Consider the following 10218-nt stretch of genomic DNA (forward strand, 5'->3'; position numbering starts at 1 on the left):
AGTAATCTGGGCTGGATGAATGGACTATAAGGCGGATAGAAAGCTGGCTAGATCATCAGGCTCAACAGATAGTGATCAATGGCTCCATGTCTAGTTGGCAGCCGGTATCAAGTGGAGTGGCCCAAGGGTCGGTCCTGGGGCCGGTTTTGTTCAATATCTTCATTAATGATCTGGAGGATGGCCTGGATTGCACCCTCAGCAAGTTTGCAGATGACACTAAACTGGGAGGAGAGGTAGATACGCTGGAGGGTAGGGATAAGATACAGAGGGCCCTAGACAAATTAGAGGATTAGGCCAAAAGAAATCTGATGACGTTCAACAAAGACAAGTGCGGAGTCCTGCACTTAGGACAGAAGAATCCCATGCACCGCTACAGACTGGGGACCGAATGGCTCGGAAGCAGTTCTGCAGAAAAGGACCGAGGGGTTACAGTGGACGAGAAGCTGGATATGAGTCAACAGCGTGCCCTTCTTGCCAAGAAAGCAAATGGCATTTTGGGCTGTATAAGTAGGGGCATTGCCAGCAGATCGAGGGATGTGATTGTTCCCCTCTATTCGACATTGGTGAGGCCTCATCTGGAGTGCTGTGTCCAGTTTTGGGCCCCACACTACAAGAAGGATGTGGAAAAATTGGAAAGCTTCCAGCGGAGGGCAACAAAAATGATTAGGGGACTGGTACACATGACTTACGAGGAGAGGCTGAGGGAACTGGGATTGTTTAGTCTGCAGAAGAGAAGAATGGGGGGGCTGTTAACTATCTGAAGGGGGGTTCCAAAGAGGATGGATCTAGACTGTTCTCAGTGGTAGCAGATGACAGAACAAGGAGTAATGGTCTCAAGTTGCAGTGGGGGAGGTTTAGGTTGGATATTAGGAAAAACTTTTTCACTAGGAGGGTAGTGAAGCACTGAAATGCGTTACCGAGGGAGGTGGTGGAATCTCCTTCCTTTGAGGTTTTTAAGGTCAGGCTTGACAAAGCCGTGGCTGCGATGATTTAGTTGGGGATTGGTCCTGCTTTGAGCAAGGGGTTGGACGAGATGACCTCCTGAGGTCCTTCCAACCCTCATCTTCTATGATTCTATTGGAGAAGCCCCCAGATACAACAAATTCTGCCATGAGCCTGCATAGATATAGACACGGTACAATATGCTTGGCTGTCCATCCTCCCGGTGTTCTGCCAGTGCTCTGGGAGAGATGTCACCAAACCTCAGCTGCTGAAGTCTTCTGCTGTGTTGACTCACCAGTTTGAACCCTTTGGCCTTCATGCTTCCACTCTCCATCAGAAATCCCCAGTCCAGGGAATGAATCCAGGAGCCCGCTGCCTTAGCTGGGTCTCAGTCCTCCTTGGCACAGTTGGGTGGAGGATGCTCCACACCTGAGAGGTTAAGCTCCTGGGAGATGAATGTTGTTTTTTACTGAGAATGGAGGGCTGTGCTGATAAATCATTGGATAATGTGAGAGTGGGTAATTTTCATTCCTGCACAGGGAAATTTGCATAAAATCATACTTTAAAAACTAAACAATTCAGGTGACATGACAGTCCAAATTAGGACTTGATGATGCGTGGCAATTGGAAATAGGCAAGGAGATCATAAAAATCTACTGGTTTCAGAGTAACAGCCGTGTTAGTCTGTATTCGCAAAAAGAAAAGGAGTGCTTATTTCCCCTCCTACTGTTCTTGTAAAGTGCTGGAAATGGCCCACCTTGATTTTTCCCCTCCCCGCCCTCCGCCGCTCTCCTGCTGGTAATAGTTCACTTTTCTTGATCACTCTTGTTACAGTCTGTATGGTAACACCCATTGTTTCATGTTCTCTGTGTATATAAAATCTCCCCACTATATTTTCCACTGTATGCATCCGATGAAGTGAGCTGTAGCTCACGAAAGCTTATGCTCAAATAAATTGGTTAGTCCCTAAGGTGCCACAAGTACTCCTTTTCTTTTTATAAAAATCTACTGTAATCTCAGTGGCAAAGAGCAGGAATAATTCTTTGCCATTGACATATTTCAAGCAAGAGAAGGATATGCATCAATCCCACCCAGATCCCATCCGCATCGCATGGCTGTGAAAAGCAAAGTTAATTTCCCAGCTTCTGATGCAAACATTTGACCTGCAATGGCGACCAGGACATGAGTTGCTTTGTGGGTCCAGCATTAGAGAGAAGATCAAAAGGTTTGATGCTAAATTAGAGAGATCTCTCCAGGCTTTAAACAACTTTGTGAGCCCCCGTGGCTACCAGGGAGATCGGGGGTGAAATCTTGGCTCCATTGAAGTAAAATGGATGGCTGTCTGCATTCTAGTCTGAAACACTGCCTCAAACCCACCCACAAGGGCATAAGGTCACAGCTGTTCAGTGAATGAGGAATTCTACCATGCTGCCGTCAGTTTAGAACTATGGAGTTGAATATGCAGAGAAACTGAGCATCCTATTTTGGAGCCATTTCTCCTGCCTGTTCCCTCCTGAATTCCCAGCTCGAAATTCAGAGCCACATGTTAAAGCTCCCATCATCCCCTCTCTGGTGCTTAACAATATTTTTATTTTTGTTGCAGATTTAGCTGATTAAAAAACAAACCAACCAAAAAGCAAACTCCACCACCGCCTTTAAAAGCCTGACATTTGTAATGGCCAAATTCCTAGAGCATGTTCGCATGGGTTTGCTGGTGAAGAGGGGCCTGCAGCCATAAGCTCTTAAACCTGGTGAGTTCAATAAATAAATAACTGATGTCCTGCAGGAACCCGGGGATATATGTTTCTCATTTGGTGTAATTATAATAAAAAAAGCAATTAGAATGAAGGAGGATGTGTCAGGAGAGCAAGTGCTCTAAAGAGGAGTAAATTGAAATTGCAGCTCATTAAGAATTAAAAAGAGCAATTACTTAGAAAGCTGAGGCATTACTGCTAATGGCAGGGAGTTTCTAACATGGTCCAAGTTTAGGAGTCACAACAGGGTAGAACCAAACTGCACTGGACCTGTTAGTATTAGCATTATCATGTATTGTTTACATTCCAGTAGGACCCAAAGACCCCCATCAGGATCAAAGCTCCATTGAACTGGGCTCTGCACAAACAATTAGGAAGGCACAGGCCCTTCCTGAAGTACCTACAATTGAAGATGATGAAGGGGAAGGAAAGGGATTAAAGATACAAGCAAGGCACTTAGGATGATAAGCACATGCCTCGTTAATTTCATACTCGCCTCCCCTCCCCCCACCCTTCTATTTCAAATTAAATGTTAATAAAATGTGGTACTTGCTACGTTTTTTAAAATCTGCCTTTTTAACCCGGACTTTACCTATTTTTATTGATATATTTAAAACAATTGCCGTTCTAGTTATTTATTATCCTTGCCTTTTTCTGCTGGAATCCCAAGGCTCTTTCCAAGGATAGCTCTGACAAGGACTGGATGACACCAGATATACTGCGCCCCCACCAATGTGGAAGCTCACTGTGATCAACTGATTAGCAGCATGTAACCGCCGCGGGGCAGAGACTTTTCCTACTGCTTGCTCCGTCCAGCCCTGAATAGCCCGTTGCCAGCTCGTAACAAACAATGCTCACGGCACAATGATCCTCCTGCAGGCAGATGGGTGAGCTGTGCTCTGCAGTTCCAACAGTTTGCCCAGCTCAGCCTGGGTTTGAGCAGAATGAGAAGCATGGCTTTGTCATTCATCGTTGAGAGTCGCTCAGATACTATAGTGGTTGGGGGGCCATATAGGTAGCTCAGAGAGAGAGCTAGATTATCTAGCCTCATACACACCAAGCTAGATTGGATTAGATTATGGTCAATATCAAAATGTACAATGTTGCCTTATTACAGGTAGCATCCCAAGGCTCCTTGAGACCTGGCCAAAGCATTCTTCACAGTGTTTAAATCCTAGAAATCTCTGACCTGGATGAGCGGAGGTACTGCTCTGCTTTTATTATTATTATTTATATTGCAGTAATATTATTATATTACTTAGAAGCCCCAAGCGAGAGGGACATTGTGGGCTGCATTGTGCTAGGTGCTGTAAGTACAGACAGTGAGAAACAGCCCTTGCCTTGTAGAGCTTCCAATCTAAATAGACAAGGCAGGTGGTGGATGAGAGAAAGGCAGCATTATTATGCCCATTTCACAGCTAAGCAGAGAAAGATTAAGTTACTTGCCTAGGTTAGGTAGGGAGTCTGGTAGAGCCACTTCTGCTTCCTATAGTAGCTGTGCAAAGTGTCTGGTGACCTGCTGTCGGTTTGTGTCTAATCACCAACCCTGTAAAATGATTATAAATTAGCAGAAAGGAGCAGGCGACTCTGCAGCCCAGCCTTTGGCTCTCCATTAATGGGAAGTGCTTCATTCTCGCTGTGACATGTTCAACTCTGCACAGTGCTAGAGAGGTGGCAGCGAAAGGCAAGCAAGAAGCATTTGAGCCACGCGTGGCTTTTAAAAAGGCGCTTTCTGGGGAATTGTGACTGGCTGCAGTTGGTCTGAGGCCAGCGCCACAGGAACCCAGCACGCTTGAGTCAGAAATGCACCGTTAGCATCTCCTGCATGATTTACTGATAAATCTTAAAGGAACCCTAAATCTCCCCTAACAGAACTTGGTGGGTTTACACTGGATGAGAGGCAGGAATCCTCTTCATCTTGCTTCAAATGCTACGAGGGCTACATTGAATAGGGACCCAGAAAAGTGTTCCATCCTGCAATTAGGAACACGGGCAGGCTTTGCCACCTGGAATCAGACCATCACCCCAGCCAGAAGATCCTCCTACGTCCGCCAGTAGCGCCATGTCACATGTGTCCTGGCATGACCATAGTGTCACATGTCAATATGTCCAATCATGATTCTTTACTGTACCTGTCACTGATGCCAGCTTCCCTATGCCACAAAGAAGTGCTGCATAAATAGCCCACGTCTCAATTTGGTAAGCTTAAATGACCATTGTGGGCTGCCAGTAGCACTGCGTTCATGTTTATCCCCATGCAAGTGCTTGGAATGTATCATTCTTAGGGGTACTGCACCCATGGCTCTCGTATGGGGACAGTACGACTCTGAAACTGATATAGGACCAAAGCTTACGGATCTAGGACTTGGATGGAGACCGCAACTATGAAGCCGTGATTTGTATGTGGAGAATACTCACAGCATGGAGCTATACCACCCACTGTCCCCACACCAGGTACAGAGCCATATGCCATACTGCATGGAGTTCAGACTGATAAGGGGCTGACGGCCATATGTCATATAGGGACAGTTACCCTATGGTTCTGTAATGCCAGTGAAGGCTGGGCCCATACTCTGCATTGTGCTAAGCCGTGGCTGCCATCAAGCTTGCTGTCATTCCCTCCTGATAAGAAGCTGTTGCCTGGCCATATGCAGCAGGGTCTGTCAACCGAAATGCACATTGGATGGCTCAGTTGAGTTATGATTACAGACAGGAGCCATAACCTGGTCAAAGAGTCAGACGGACCCGCACGTCTTCTGAGGTGCTGCGAGTGGACCTGTCTGTTTCCCTTCAGCTGCCGGGGCCTGTTGGAGAGCTGCAGGGAAAGGTGTGTGCATTCAGCCCAAGTTCACATTAAAGGCAGCTGCCCCCAGGCACCTGGCAGGGCCATGGGAACAGTTAGGGTCCAAATAGACTCTGTAGTGGCAAAGAAAGCAAAATAAAACCCCCTCTGGACTCTGAAGGTTAGAGAGCTCACAGTGACTGTGGTTATAAGCCCAAATCACCAGGCTGGGAACAGTGTCACGCTCTGCACAGTGTCACTGGCCTTCCACAGCCTGGAGGGGTTTGAAATAATGCGACTGGCTCTGCCCGTGCCACAGAAACTGCGATGCGATGGGGGTGTGCCACACTCTCGGCTTGTGTGTTTGTTCATGGATGTGTCAGGTACAGGCCACGGGCTGGGTGGTTGTATGGAGGAGGATGCTTGCGAAGCGGGGCCTTGTGTGGGACGTGTGTGTGAGGTGCTAGTGGGGCTGGATGTGCACCTGTTCACCTCTTGGCACAGAGTTCAAAGGGATGGTAGTGAAATATTAGTGGGTTGGAGGGGGGTTCCCCCAAATGTTGGGCCAGATTCTGACACCCTTGCTCACACTAAGTAGTGCCTTACTCTGTGAGTAGCGCACCGGTTTATCTGAGACTGAGTCTGTCAGAATCGCGTCCTCGGAGAAATTTAGGACGTCATTTTATCCAGCACAGCTACAAAGCAGGAATGTCACACAGAGGCTTTTATGACTGTTATTCCCTCTCCGCGTTAGCAGGAGCCTTCTCCCCTGGCAGCATGCCCTCTTCCCTTTCCTCTGCTGGGCCTGCTTGGCTCTGCGGCGGCATGGCCAGCCCGTGTGACATCAGCACTGTGACGGTATTTATCTCCTTTTCGGTGTGAACAGGTGGGAAATGCTGCAGGTTTGTTACTATCGGTGTCGCTGTTGCTTTTCCTTTCTGGCCATGAACCGGACTCCGTGGCAGTCGATTCTGAACTAGGACGGGCAAATTAGTCAAGCCCCAGGGAGTGGCGTGGCTCAGCACTAAGGCTGCCTCTGTCTAAACCTGATCTCCCCTAGGAAATGCACCCGGAACTGCCTGCAGTTGCATGGGAATATGAGTGCAACTGAGCTAGTGCTCAGGGTTATGGCTTAATGGCAGATGCTGCCAAGACTTCTGCACTGTTTCAGAGATGCGCTTAAGCCTTGCTCTGAGCAGACCTGCTCAGGCAATGTCTGGGCGTTTCTTCTTCTGGGACAGTACCTATTACCTAAGCACCGAAGTACCTTGGTGGGTCCCTGGCCTTGTACCTTAGGCCCTCATTGTGGGGCTAATGGGGCTTGTGATCTGCCCTTTTTGTCTTGTCGCCTTGGACTGGGAGCTCTTGGTGTCAGGGACTCTCTCACTATGTGTACGTACAGCACCTAGCACAAGAAGTCCCTGCTCTTAGCTGAGGCCTCTAGGTGCTACGCTGACACCACTAATCGTCTTTTTCTGAGTGACAGCTGGCAGCATCCACTCATCCCCCATGGAAGCAGCCCAAGAGGAGTGAAAGGACACAACAATACTGCCCTGGGCCTTATGGAGACAGACCCTGGGGTCCCTGGGAGCAGCGAGCCCAGTGCAGTCGGAGGCAGCCCTTTCTCTCTCTGCTGCTCCAGGCAGCCAGGTTCACTCAGCTGCAGGCCCAGGGGGGCCTTGGCGTGCTGGCTAATTAGCTGAGTGAATAGCCAGTGCTCAGGGTCCTGCTCGTGAAAGGGAGATGGATGAGGCTGCTGCACGGTGCTGGCTGAATAGGTGCAGCTCAGCAAATCCTCTTTATTTCCCCTCCATCTGTTCTCATATTGCTGAGCTGGGCCCTCTTCTGACATGCCAAGTGACCCTGCAAACCCAACAGGCCCGTCACAACTTTCCCAGCTCCTCTCACACTCAGACACGTTGGGCGCTTTTAATAAGACTTGATTTACTGCTGACCTTTGGGCTCCGGGGTTGTTTCTGGGAGGCTGTAGCAGCTCCCAGACCTTGCAAGCCCCACCCCGCAGCAGGAGGAGAGCAGACTCCAGGCCCAGCCTCCTCTCCTGAGAGCATTAGCATTGTCGGGGAGACAGGGCGTGGAGATAGAGCCAGCCGCAGCCTGAACTCAGTTAGAGCATGAGCTCCCCACCCCAGAGCTCTCAGTGCATCGTCAGTGCACAGGCTCAAACCATGAGGTCAGCCGCAGGACACAGGAAGGAGGATTGCTAAACTCACCTTGTAGAAATGTTATTCCTCTCATTGATTCGGGGGAACCCCAGAGATTCCTGAATCCCGTCCTCTGACCCATGGTCCCCACTTGGTCTCCTGCCCTTCCAAAAGCTCCACCGTCAGATTAGCCAGGCTTGGAGACTGCTCCCCCAGAGACCCTAAGGCAACAGAGAGGGTCTCTGGAGACTTGTCCCAGACCTTTTCTTATTCTGAGGTTAAAGGCATTGTCCGTGCGCACAGTCTCAGCCCCTGTTGATCGGGGCCACTGGGACCGGCGTGGTGACAGTGTGAGGCATTTCCTACCCCCCAGGAAGTGCAGGGGCTGCAGATATAGTGGTGATGGGTGCTACAGAAACACAACAGCCTGGAACAAGCTGCTCCAAGTGCTCGTGACCAAAACACTCCCCTCCCAGTTGCGCATTGGCCATTGTGAAACAGGCTGGAGGTATCTAAGCCCAGTTCCTAGTGAACCAGGTGTCCATGGCACAAAACCCCACCTGCCACTGTGTAGTCCACTCAGTGGTAGCCAGAGCAAGGTCTGCGTAGGCCACAGAAACTTAATTCCATGCCCCCTACTGCAGGGGGACCCCCCCCCCAAGGCAGAGTTGAAGCACGTTAGTGAATGGGCTAATGGACAGGAGAAGTTTGCACCTACAGTAGCCTGACTCTAGTCTGTCAGCACTTGAGCTCATGGAGAAGAGAACAGCCTGATGTCTGACATGCCTTGCACTTTTCTCTCTGGGCTGTAGGCCTCTTCCCAAGGACACACCTGCTGTTCAAGGCAGCTTTAGACCTGGCTGCAGCTCTTCAATAAGCTGTGAGGTGCACAGGCATAGAATTGTGACCCATTATTTACATGGGGGGGGGCAGGAGTTATTTTCATGGCTATCGCCTTGGAGATAAGTAACTATTGCATACCACAAGGCCTGGGCTGAAATGCCTCATTTGTTTCTAAAAGCTTAAATTTAGCAAAGCTTTGTTAAAGGGGAAGAGAAACTTTGTAATTTCATTTATTAGGTGTATTATAGTAGTGCCCAGAGACAACCAAGATCAGGGCCCTATTGTGCCAGATGATGTGCAGAGTGATTAACAGTCCTTGTCATGCTGGGCTTATAGGCTAAATAGGCTGGAGAGACGGGGAGAAGGGAAACAACACTTAGGAAGGAGAAGATGATTCAGTCCAGCCTTCAGCAAAGAAACCTCACCCCTCTCATTTCACTTCACTGGTACATTGACTCACACTGCATCTCAGATAATACCAGTGCTCTGAACTGACAGCTCCTTTCCCCCCTAGGCCTCGGTGTATTTTACAAAGGTGGGTCAGTAACATCGCCATTTCATAGACAGGGAAATCAAGGCAGCAAGAGCTGAAGCAACTTAGCTGCAGTCACCCAGTGAGTCTGTGGCCAAGCCAGGAACAAGAACCATGCCTGCTGCTCTAACACACCCCTCCCTGCTGCTTTAGCCCCCGCCTTGTTTGCAAGTTCCTCACACCGATAACAGCATTAGCTGCTCAGTGCAGGGGTGGAGTTGGGCTCTGGGGGGAAGCTCTGTCCAGCTGAATTTAGCCCTGCGTCTGCTTAAGCCTTTCCTTTGAATCCTCTTATTTCAGATCCGCTATGGGAATCACATATGCCTTTGAGAGGCACCTGCCTTGCTGCCCAGTGTGGTAGGCATGGCTGGGTAGAGCACACGAAGATGAATCCTGCATTGGATTGTACCTTATGCCATCAGTTACCCCTGTGCACAGAGAGCCTAAAAACACTATCAAAGGGGTGAGGGAGAGAAGAGCGCTGATTCCGCAGCAGTTTAGACCCACTTTGGCTGCCCTTTGCACATGTGTAAAGGAGAGCCCAAAGTGCCAGGCTGGGAGAGAGCAGGCCAGCTAAGTTCTACTGACAAGCATTACAGGCAAGGTGAATTAGACCATACCGGTCAGCTGCTGAATGCTCCAGGGACATCCAGCTCACACTGACGTGCTGAATGTGCCTGGCACAGAGGCAGAGTCCAAATACATCCAGGTAGAGCAGCTGAGGCTTCCCAGATGCCAATGACTGATCCAGGTGCATTCTCGGGTTGCACCAATTTCCATGGAATTGTTCTCTTGCTAAAGTTGACTTGATAGAGCCAGTGCACAGAGCCTCCCAGGAGTGAAAGGGTTAAATTAAACCCAAGCCAGCAGCGAGAGGACAGTTCCATAGACTTCCCTGGGGTTGTTCGGCACCAACGTCACCTTCCAGATGGGTACGTGTCCCCATTTAACACAAGGCCCTACTACCAGAGTCAGGGAGAGGTGGTGTATAGGGTAACGGAAAATTTCAGCAGCCAAAGGAACTGTGAGTATTGTCATGGTGCAGGAGAATTTTTATTCCAGAGACACCATAATCAGGACAGAATTGGAGCCTAAGGATGTGAGATCAAGGCAGCTGGGGCATCTCCTGTAGGTGGCGCAGTTGCCTAAAGTGTGGAAGTGCTGGCAGTTGGTGGCCGTGGCCTGCAGAGCCACCGTTTTGTG

The sequence above is a fragment of the Eretmochelys imbricata genome, chromosome 22 (assembly GCF_965152235.1).
Source record: "Eretmochelys imbricata isolate rEreImb1 chromosome 22, rEreImb1.hap1, whole genome shotgun sequence".
Taxonomy (NCBI): domain Eukaryota; kingdom Metazoa; phylum Chordata; order Testudines; family Cheloniidae; genus Eretmochelys; species Eretmochelys imbricata.